The following is a 9,400-nucleotide window of genomic DNA, read 5'->3' on the forward strand; positions in this document are numbered from 1 at the left end:
AAGGGAGCACATAAACAAGACTAGTGTCTGCAAATACTAGCTGATAGAATAAAAAAGGGAGAACGATCCAACATGGGAAGCGAGATACACAGCAGACCCATAGAATGGCAGATGTCCTAAACAGCACTCTGGCCTCAGAATCAGCCCTTAAGGCATGCGGATCTGGCTGAAAAGCCCATGAGAGTATTTTGGGCATGGAAAGCCAAGATACTCTAGGAAAAAAAAAAAAAAAACTAAATGAAAGATCTCCACGAGTGAGATTCCAGTGAAAAGAACAGGTCATCAAAGAAGGAGGTAACTTTCTCTGAAGGGAGGAGAGAACTTCCACTCTGACTACGACCATGCCTCAATATAATCTGAGCCGGTGAACTCAAAAGGCTTCCATAGCCTTGGTAACTCATGACATGAGCCTAGGGTGATTACTGACGCCATAAACAGGAGTGTCAATTTGTAAAGTCAACAACACGAGTCACTGTGCACTTACTCCTCATGTAGGATCTCTGTCCTTAATGTGCTATACATTGAGATTTAATGCTATAACTAGTACTCAAACAGTATTTTTCACTTTGTGTTTCTATGTGGGTTCAAACTGTTGAAATCTTTACTTAATGTATGCTAAACTGATCTTCTGTATATAAAGAGAATTGAAAATGAACCTTGATGTGAATGGAAGGGGGGAAGGAGAGGGAAAGGGGAGGGTTGCGGGTGCGAGGGACGTTATGGGGGGGAAGCCATTGTAATCCATAAACTGTACTTTGGAAATTTATATTCATTAAATAAAAATTTAAAAAAAGATGTTAATTTCATTCTTACATAGTATTTTTTATTCTATAAACTGAAAAATACCAGAGAAAATATGTATTTGTCTTTTTGGGACTGGCTTACTTCACTAAGCATAATGGTCTCCTGTTCCATCCATTTTGTTTCATTTTTTATATGGATTTCATTTTTACATGGCTGAGTAATATTCCATAGTGCATACATATATGTGTGTGTGTGTATATATATATGTGTGTGTGTATGTGTATATATGTGTGTGTGTGTGTGTATATATATATATATATATATACACATCCAGTCATCTGTTGTTGGACACCTGGGTTGATTTCACACCTTAGCTACTGTGATTGGAGGTGTGATAGACACGGGGTATATAAATGACTCATGGATATGCTGATTTCATTTCCTATGGATAAATTTCAGGAATGTCACAGCTGGATCATAAGGGAGACTTATTTTCAGATTTCAGATGAATCTCCACTGTCTCCCACAATAGTTGGACGAGTTTACACTCCCACCAACAGTGCATTAGGGTACGTTTTCTCCTCATCTTTTCCAGCATTCACTAGTGGTTTTTTTGGGTTTTTTTTGGATGCTTTTTCCTGATAGTTAGTATTCCTCAACATTTCTTCATTTGTCGGTTGGCCATTTGTGTTTCATCCTTTGAAAAACGTCTGTCTGTGTCTTTTGCCCATTTTGTAACTGGATTGTTTGCTCTTTTGAGCTCTTTATAAATTCTGGACATTAATCTTTATCAGGTACAGAATTCACAAATATTTTCCCCCATCTGTCTCCTCTTCGCTGTGTTGAGTGTTTCCTTTGCTGCGCAGAAGCTTCTAACCTGATGTAATGCCATTTGTCTATTTTTGCTTTGATTATCTGTGCTTCTGGGGCCGTATCCGAGAACTCTTTGCCTATGCCAGTGACTTGCAGTGTTTCCCCTATGTTTTCCTCTAGTAATCTGATACTATCATGTCATAGATTTAGATTCTTGATCCCTTTTGATTTTTGTATACGTGCAAGGTAGAAATCTTGTTTCAGACTTCTGCATGCAGAGATTCAATTTTCCAAATCCCATTTGTTGAGGAGATTTTAGCTCATTTGTCAAATAATAGTTGGTTGTAGACATAAGGATTAATTTCTGGGGCTTCAATTGTGTCCCATTAGTCTACAACTCTCTTTTCGTGCCAGTAGCAGACTATTTTGATTATAAATGCCTGTAGTAATGAAATCTGGCATTGTGATGTCCCTGGTTTTATTTTTGTTGTTTAACATTGCTTTAGCTATCTGAGATGATGAATACTAATTAGCATATTTTTTCTAGATCTGAGGAGAATGTTATTGATATTTTATTGAGATTGCACTGAATCTGTGAATTGGTTTGGATATATTTGACATTTTGATGATATTAATTATCCAGTCCATGAATATGGAAGAGTTTTTCATATTTTTGGGGGTGTCTTCTTCTGCTTCTCATTGTTATGTAATTTCATTGGAGACATCTTTCACATCCTTGGTTAAACTTACTCCAAGTTATTTAAATATTAAAATAACTTGATCTTACAAGTTCTTTCTCAGCCATTGCATTTGTTTGTGTGTGGTTTTATAGCCTGCAACTTTACCAAACTCTTTTATGAGTTCCAATTGTCTCTTAATGGAGTCTTTCAGTTCTCCTATATATAAGATCATGTCATCTGCAAACAGGAATAATTTGATTTCTTCCTTTCTAATTTGTATCCCATTGATTTCTTTTTCTTGCCTAATTGCTCTAGCTAAAATTTCTAGAACTAGACTGAATAGCAATGGTCAAAGTGGGAATCTTTGTCTGGTTCCAGATGTTAGCGGCATGCTTCCCGCTTTTCCCTATTCAATATGATGCCAGCTGTGTGTTTGTCATATATTGCCTTGACTATGTTGAGATATGTTCCTTCTATGCCCATTTTGCTTAAGGTTTTTATCATGAAAGGATGTTGTATTTATCAAATGCTTTATCTGCATCCTTTGAGATGCATATTTTTACAATAAATATTTTGCGAACCTCCTAAAGGCTCCTGGTGTACCCCAAGCCCTAGGCACTATCTGACCTAAGGTAGACACTCAAGAGAAACTTGCTTCATTGATGAAAGAAGAAATCAATCAATCAACCCAAGTGGCCCCAGGGGTCTCCTAGAAGCCAAGTATAAACCTGTTTTCATCACAGTCTAACATGGCAGGGGAGAGATCAGCTCATTCCAGTGCAGGCTTCAATTATAAACCAAGCATTGTTCACAAGCACCCCAGGCAAGAAAAATCAGTGCTCACAGACCATACAGTTAGCTGGTAAACCTGAAAAAAAATGTGGATGTTTGTAGACAGAACAGAGAACGGAATCGAGGGATCTCTGCCAACAACATAGGGCTGTTCCCTCACAGAAACTGAAGCCCCCACCAGCCCTCAGAGGGCAGAAGCAAAGGAAAAACACACAGAGAAAGTTGCCTGCCTGTCAAAGTGACTGACAGGTTTCCCATGAAAACAGCTCAGATCCAACTCCAGCATTCTTATAACCTTACTGCAAAGGAATTTTTAAAGGATTTTTCATGTCTGAGGATGCTGGTTAAATGGTGGGGGTGAGAGGAGAAATCAAATTAAATAAGACCCGCACAGCAACTGATACAGGATGGGAGTCAGCACTAATCCATCAGAAAAGAAACTCAAGGGCAGACAAAGAAACACGGGCATCTACAGGGTACTTCCAGAAGTCTTCAGAAAATGGAATTGAAGGTAAGTTTATTTTGGTGCAAACATTTCTGAAATCCATGCACAGTTTTTTATAGAAAGCATTTTCTGTAAGCTTTCTGAAGGACCCTCTTGCTTTCCCGTGATTAACAGCATGACCAGTTTCAACAGCATATGGCCATATGCTAGGCAGGCAGCGAGGTCGGTCTGCTGAGCTGGTGGAACCTGCAAGCCAACTCCCGACACACAGTGTGTAACTCTCTCTTCTACTTGTCAATCAAACCTCCCCTTTCCTGGGGTGCATGCGCTTCAGCGGGGCCTGGGGAAGACACCACGGAAGTAGGACTACTGAGCTCCACACGGAATTTGTTCAGGTGCCACAGAATCCCTGCATGGCTTAACATCTGAGAGGCACCGCCCTAAGCTCACAAAGGAGACCAACCGCAGCGGGGAGCCTCCCTTCCCCTGGAGACCACGACTGGAGAGACTGCCAGGCCACCTCTCTGTCTCCCCTCCTCCAGCCCTTCTGGCCTACCACCCACTCATAACAGATGTTTCTCTGTACGGGGCAACCCACACTTACATGTGTGTGTCTGTGTTCACTTTCTCATCTTTTGAGTCAAATTCCCCTTATATACATCAGCACTTAGGAGTCTTATCTTTGTGCGTGACAACGGCCAGAGTAAAAAATATTAATACCCCCCTCCCCCACAACACACCCACATCAATGACAAACATGTAAAGCAGATTCTCCAACGGCTCCCTCTACCGGGTCAACCCTCTAAACGTGACTCGGACCAATGGAACAGGAAGACTCGTCATCTGTGAGTGAAGAAAAGGGGGCGGGGCACATGGGAGCCACACCCCCCGGGGACAAAGGAAGGCAGGGCTGGGCCAGCAAGCATGAAGGCGGCATTGTCTCGTCCCACTCTGGGCCTGATCTGTTCCCTCCCCGCTCAGACACTGCTCTGAGACCAGGATGTCCATGACTGGCACGACCGCTGTGGAGAGGCCGAGCCTGGCGGCAGGTATCCAAGGACATTGTTCTCTGGCCTGAGTTGCAACGCTCACGTTCTGCTGTGGGTCAAGAACACAGATGAAGTTTATACAGGGTTTGAAGTATACAACATTAGAAATAGAAAGGACTGGGGCTGGTGCGGTGGCGTAGCAGGTAAAGCTGCCACCTGCAGTGCTGTCATCCCTTATGGGCACCAGTTCTAGTCTCAGCCACTCCTCTTCCAATCCAGCTCTCTGCTATGGCCTGGGAAAGTAGTGCAAGACGGCCCAAGTGCTTGGGAGACTGGGAAGGTGCTCTGGCTTCTGGCTTCTGGCTTCTGGCTTCTGGCTTCTGGCTTCGGATCAGCCCAGCTCCAGCTGCTGCAGCCATCTGGGGGGTGAACCAGCAGATGCAAGATCTCTCTCCTTCTCTCTCTGCTTCTGCCTCTCTGTAGCTCTGCATTTCAAATAAATAAATAACCCTTAAAAAAGGAAATGGAAAAGATCTCACATCTTATTTATTTTACATTTGTATTTCAAAAGGAAAAACCTGAGACACCAATCAATCACCAGTTCCTCTGCTCAGCTCCTATTCTAGGTGTCCCCTCCTCCCTTGGAAACAAAGCAAGGACAGCACACGTGGGAAGTTAGAGCCGGGCCAAGGGACTCAGATGCAGGCGCGTGAGCAACTGCAGAGATGTGTCAGCCGTGGGCGGGCGTGCTTCTGGCTGGCCCAGAAGACAGGCTGAGCAGGTAGGACAAGGGGAACGGAGGAGCCCAAGATGGGAAGGAAGCTGAGCAACGAGCACCGTCCCGGGGTGAGTGACAGTTACCAAAGCTCCGCGTGCATCCAGAGCTGAAGGAGTGAGCTGTGCAGAGTCTGACCCGGGGCCGCCCCGAGAAGTCAGGCCAGCAGGGCCTGGGGAGCACTGTGCCAAGAGCAGACTCCCTTCTTTTCCTTCTCTGGGTCTCTCCAGGGACCACAGTCCAGTGATGCTTGGTTTGTTTTCTTGTTCACTGTGCACCAGGAGAAGGGCAGCCTCCTGTCTGGTGACCCCGCAAGACATCAGTCAGTGCCCCCCCCAATTGAAGAAGGAGATGCATGCTGGGAAGATGGACAAACCTACACGAGGAGGGCAACTGCTGTCCCTGCTTGGTCCAAAGGGGATGGGAAATGAGTGGGGCGAAAGCCAAGGCCAAGGCTTCCAATGTCTGAATTCACAGCAGTTGCCAGGAGCCTTCTCATGGGAAGCAGCATTCCAGGACCAGCACCAAGCCTACCCTGGTTCTCACCTGCCCATCACATGACTGGGTCCACCCACAGCACCAGGCAAGTCAAACATACCCCTGTGGTGTGGTGCTGGCAGCTGGGCAGACACCTAGCAGCTGCCTCCACTACGAGGCAGGGACACAGCTCTGTGCATTCATTCCACTTGTCAGTCCAGACACCGGGACAGAAAGGAGCTGTCCGTCTACTTGCCTTTCTTCTGTCCTTCCTCCAGGCAGAATAACCTGGGGGGAGTGCCGTAACCCTGGGGGAGCTGGGCCCTGTTAGGAGTGAGCCTGCGCAGCGAACGAGACAATGGGACCTGTGCAGAGACGTGTGTGCCTGCTGATTCTCCTCCAGCTCCTGCTCGCTTCAGGAACCAGCTGTTCTACAGGGAGATGATGAGGCAATAGCTCTGGCTCCCAGCCAAGAAAGAGCACTCACCCTCACTGACAGAAGCCATAGATTCACAAGCACAGCCCATGAGGTGTCCACGCTTCTGGAACCACAGAGCCCCAGAGCCCCGAGCTCCCTGGCTGAAGTTCCCAAGGGGCCAGCATGGGAAGCTCAAACTGTGACTCACACACATGGCTGCAAGAGGCAAGGCGACCTCACACCAAAGTGTTCCCAGCACCTGGCCACTGTTTGCAAAACCTAAATAGTTGGCTGGTGCCGTGGCTCACTAGGCTAATCCTCTGCCTGCGGCGCCGGCAGGCACACCGGGTTCTAGTCCTGGTCGGGGTGCCAGATTCTGTCCCGGTTGCCCCTCTTCCAGGCCAGCTCTCTGCTGTGGCCAGGGAGTGCAGTGGAGGATGGTCCAAGTGCTTGGGCCCTGCACCCCATGGGAGACCAGGAGAAGCACCTGGCTCCTGGCTTTGGATCAGTGCAGCGCGCCAGCTGCAACAGCCATTTGGGGGTGAACCAACGGAAAAGGAATACCTTTCTGTCTCTCTCTCTCACTGTCCACTCTGCCTGTCAAAAAAAAAAAAAAAGCCTAAATAGCGACTACGAAGATAAAGGAAAATGAACAAAGTTGAGGTAAACCTGAGAGAGAGAGAGAGAGAGAGAGAGAGAGCGAGCATGTGGATTTCAGGGAGAGTTCTGCACTGCTAGGCTGGCTTCAATATTCATAAAGGGAAAACATCACTGCTTAAGGAGCTGGTAGCAAGATTAACCACCGAGACAGATGAAGCAGCAGTCAAGGGGCCCGCACAGATGAACAAAAACCAAAGGCTTCGTGATTTTGAGCAGAAATTCCCCAGGGACCATTTTTCCTGACTGTGCAGCAAAGCAAAGGAGACGATGAGGCCCTTACAGGTTCGCAGGGTCTGAAAGGCACAGATAGGAGCACCGGGGAGACCAGGTTCCCGTCTTGGAGCTGAGGTGTCCTGGAGACCAACCTGGATCCGAGCGAAGGGGCAGTTGGCAGGAAAGGCACTGCTGGTTCATCAGCCCTGCATCCTTGCCAGGGAGCCTGGGCAACAAGACCAGCGAGGAATGCAGGAAAGCGAATACACCCCCAGTCCTGGCCTCAGCAACAGCTATTTTTATCCGATTTGAATCTTCTCAGTCTAACAGAGAACCCGGGTGCAGCCCGATCTCCTGGGATGCGGATACAATAATAAAGAGCGATGTAGTCTGCAGCGCCCTCTAGCTGTGCTTCAGAAATAACTGCAGAGCAGGGAGGCAGCCTGGACAGGGACCTGGGGCTGGCAGAGCAGAAAACAGACTGTCGTCAAGTGAGCTCAGCAGGAAAGGAGCCAGGTGATTCCAGGGGAAGCCGTTTGGCTTCTCATCCTCAGCAAACAGAGGGCTTTGTGACTTAAATGCTGCCCCCAGAGACCTCCAGGGTAATACAGGTCACAAAGCCCCTGCCACTGTCTCCAGAGAGAATTCACTACTGCAGTCTTAAGCCAGGCTGCCCTGCTCCTCCTTTTGTCCCTGCAGGACAGGCTTGCTGTCTAGAATCAGAAGGCAGTTTGAAAACACAAGACAAAGCCAAGCAAGATGCCAACACGTGAACATACTCAAGGCAATGTCACAGAGCCTGCAGGGACTCATCAAAGTCACAGAGCAGCCTAGGGAGTGCAGAGTGCGTGTGATGAGGCTGAAGCCATACAATCAAAGATGACCCAAGTCGCTGAACAGAGAGTCTAGCCAGAGAGCCAGCTGCTCCAGGAAAATCACACAAAATGTGCAGTTGTTCCTTAACCATATGTTCTTGCTGTATGTGAAGCTCGATAGCAAAGCAGGGCAGGTGGCAGGGAGGGGGGGGTACTTCAACAGGTGCACGAGAATGTGCACCTCCAGGGACCTGGTCTGCACAGGTCCTCCCAGGAGGCCACTGAACAGGTGCGTTACTTCACTGCATTTCAGTCACTGACTTCAAACCATCATGGAGCCACAGGAGGAAGCCACCCTCTGGAATGAGGTCATGTGTTGTAAAAGAGAATCCCGGCAGGAAAGCAAGGCAGCACAGAGGGGGTGCCCCCCACCCAGGAGGCTTAGTAGAAAGGCATGGGCGGGATGAAAGGGAACAACAAGACCAGGAGAGACTGAGTCTAGACTAGTCCTCGGTGTCACCCCTGGGTGACAGCAAGGGATGTAGGCAGAGTCCAGCAACACAGGAGCACGAGACACTGAGTGCCTGGGAACTAAAGCACACAGGTCTTTTCTACAGGCAAACACATTTGTCCACGCAACAGAGCCCTGCTTCTTTCTGCATTTGCCTGCCCTCTCCTGCCAGGGCTTCCTCCCAGAAGCCAGACAGCAAGGAGGCCGGTGGTCCCCTCCACAGGAACCAGACTGACGCACAGATGTTGGCTTTTGGGGGACAGAAGGCATAACCAGGACATATCCTGTACCCCTCCTCCTATCCCAAATGACAGTAGCTTCCCCAAACAGTAGCTTCAGCCACTCCAGCTGGCAGGACGTAAAAGTCCACAAGGCCCACTGTCCTTTTTCTCATTCTTTACAAACATTAAGCCACAGCGCGAATGAACTGAAGAAAGTTATTTTGCTGACTCATGGTCCCAGTTCCAAATGAATGGTCCATTCTCCTACTTCCAAATTCACTCCAAGTATGACACACAGCATGCGCATATCGTAACAGGCATACAGTTAGTGTTTAATAACTGGCCTTCTCAGCTCTCTGCTGTGGCCAGGGAGTGCAGTGGAGGATGGCCCAGGTGCTTGGGCCCTGCACCCCATGGGAGACCAGGAAAAGCACCTGGCTCCTGGCTCCTGCCATCGGATCAGCGCGGTGCGCCGGCCGCAGCGCGCTGGCCGCGGCGGCCATTGGAGGGTGAACCAACGGCAAAGGAAGACCTTTCTCTCTGTCTCTCTCTCTCACTGTCCACTCTGCCTGTCCAAAAAAAAAAAAAAAAAAAACTGGCCTTCTACTTGTGTTGATCATTGTGGGCCACTGTCCATGAAGTCACTCCCACAAAGACAAATTAGCAGAGTTTGTTGTATCTCTCATAGCACCTTTAGGCAGGGGCTCTGGAAGGTCACCCGGCTGGTCAGTGTCCTGGAATCCACAGTAATGAGTGGAGTAATGAGAGTGGAGAGTTGGAGACGCACAGTGTTGACTGCAGCTGCCAGGCTCTGGTCGTCCCAGACAAAAGGCACTGGGGTCATGAC

At 48.0% G+C, this 9,400-nt stretch overlaps 2 long non-coding RNA genes across 3 annotated transcripts; one reads left to right on the forward strand and one right to left on the reverse strand.

The window, feature by feature from the left end:
* Positions 1-2,299: 2,299 nt before the first annotated feature.
* On the reverse strand, positions 2,300-7,624 carry LOC127487199 (uncharacterized). The gene is made up of 2 exons (XR_011379282.1): positions 7,159-7,624; positions 2,300-4,948 (listed from the first exon to the last, which is right to left on the reverse strand). It is a non-coding gene; the product is annotated as an uncharacterized lncRNA (long non-coding RNA).
* LOC103352095 (uncharacterized) lies at positions 4,379-6,619 on the forward strand. 2 transcript variants are annotated; one of them, XR_007913763.2, is made up of 3 exons: positions 4,379-4,523; positions 5,090-5,309; positions 5,469-6,619. It is a non-coding gene; the product is annotated as an uncharacterized lncRNA (long non-coding RNA). The 2 variants fall into 2 exon arrangements; XR_011379281.1 differs by having other exon boundaries at positions 4,380-4,523; positions 5,090-5,244; positions 5,520-6,619.
* Positions 7,625-9,400: the final 1,776 nt, after the last annotated feature.

Source organism: Oryctolagus cuniculus, chromosome 10 (assembly GCF_964237555.1).
Source record: "Oryctolagus cuniculus chromosome 10, mOryCun1.1, whole genome shotgun sequence".
In the NCBI taxonomy this organism is placed as follows: domain Eukaryota; kingdom Metazoa; phylum Chordata; class Mammalia; order Lagomorpha; family Leporidae; genus Oryctolagus; species Oryctolagus cuniculus.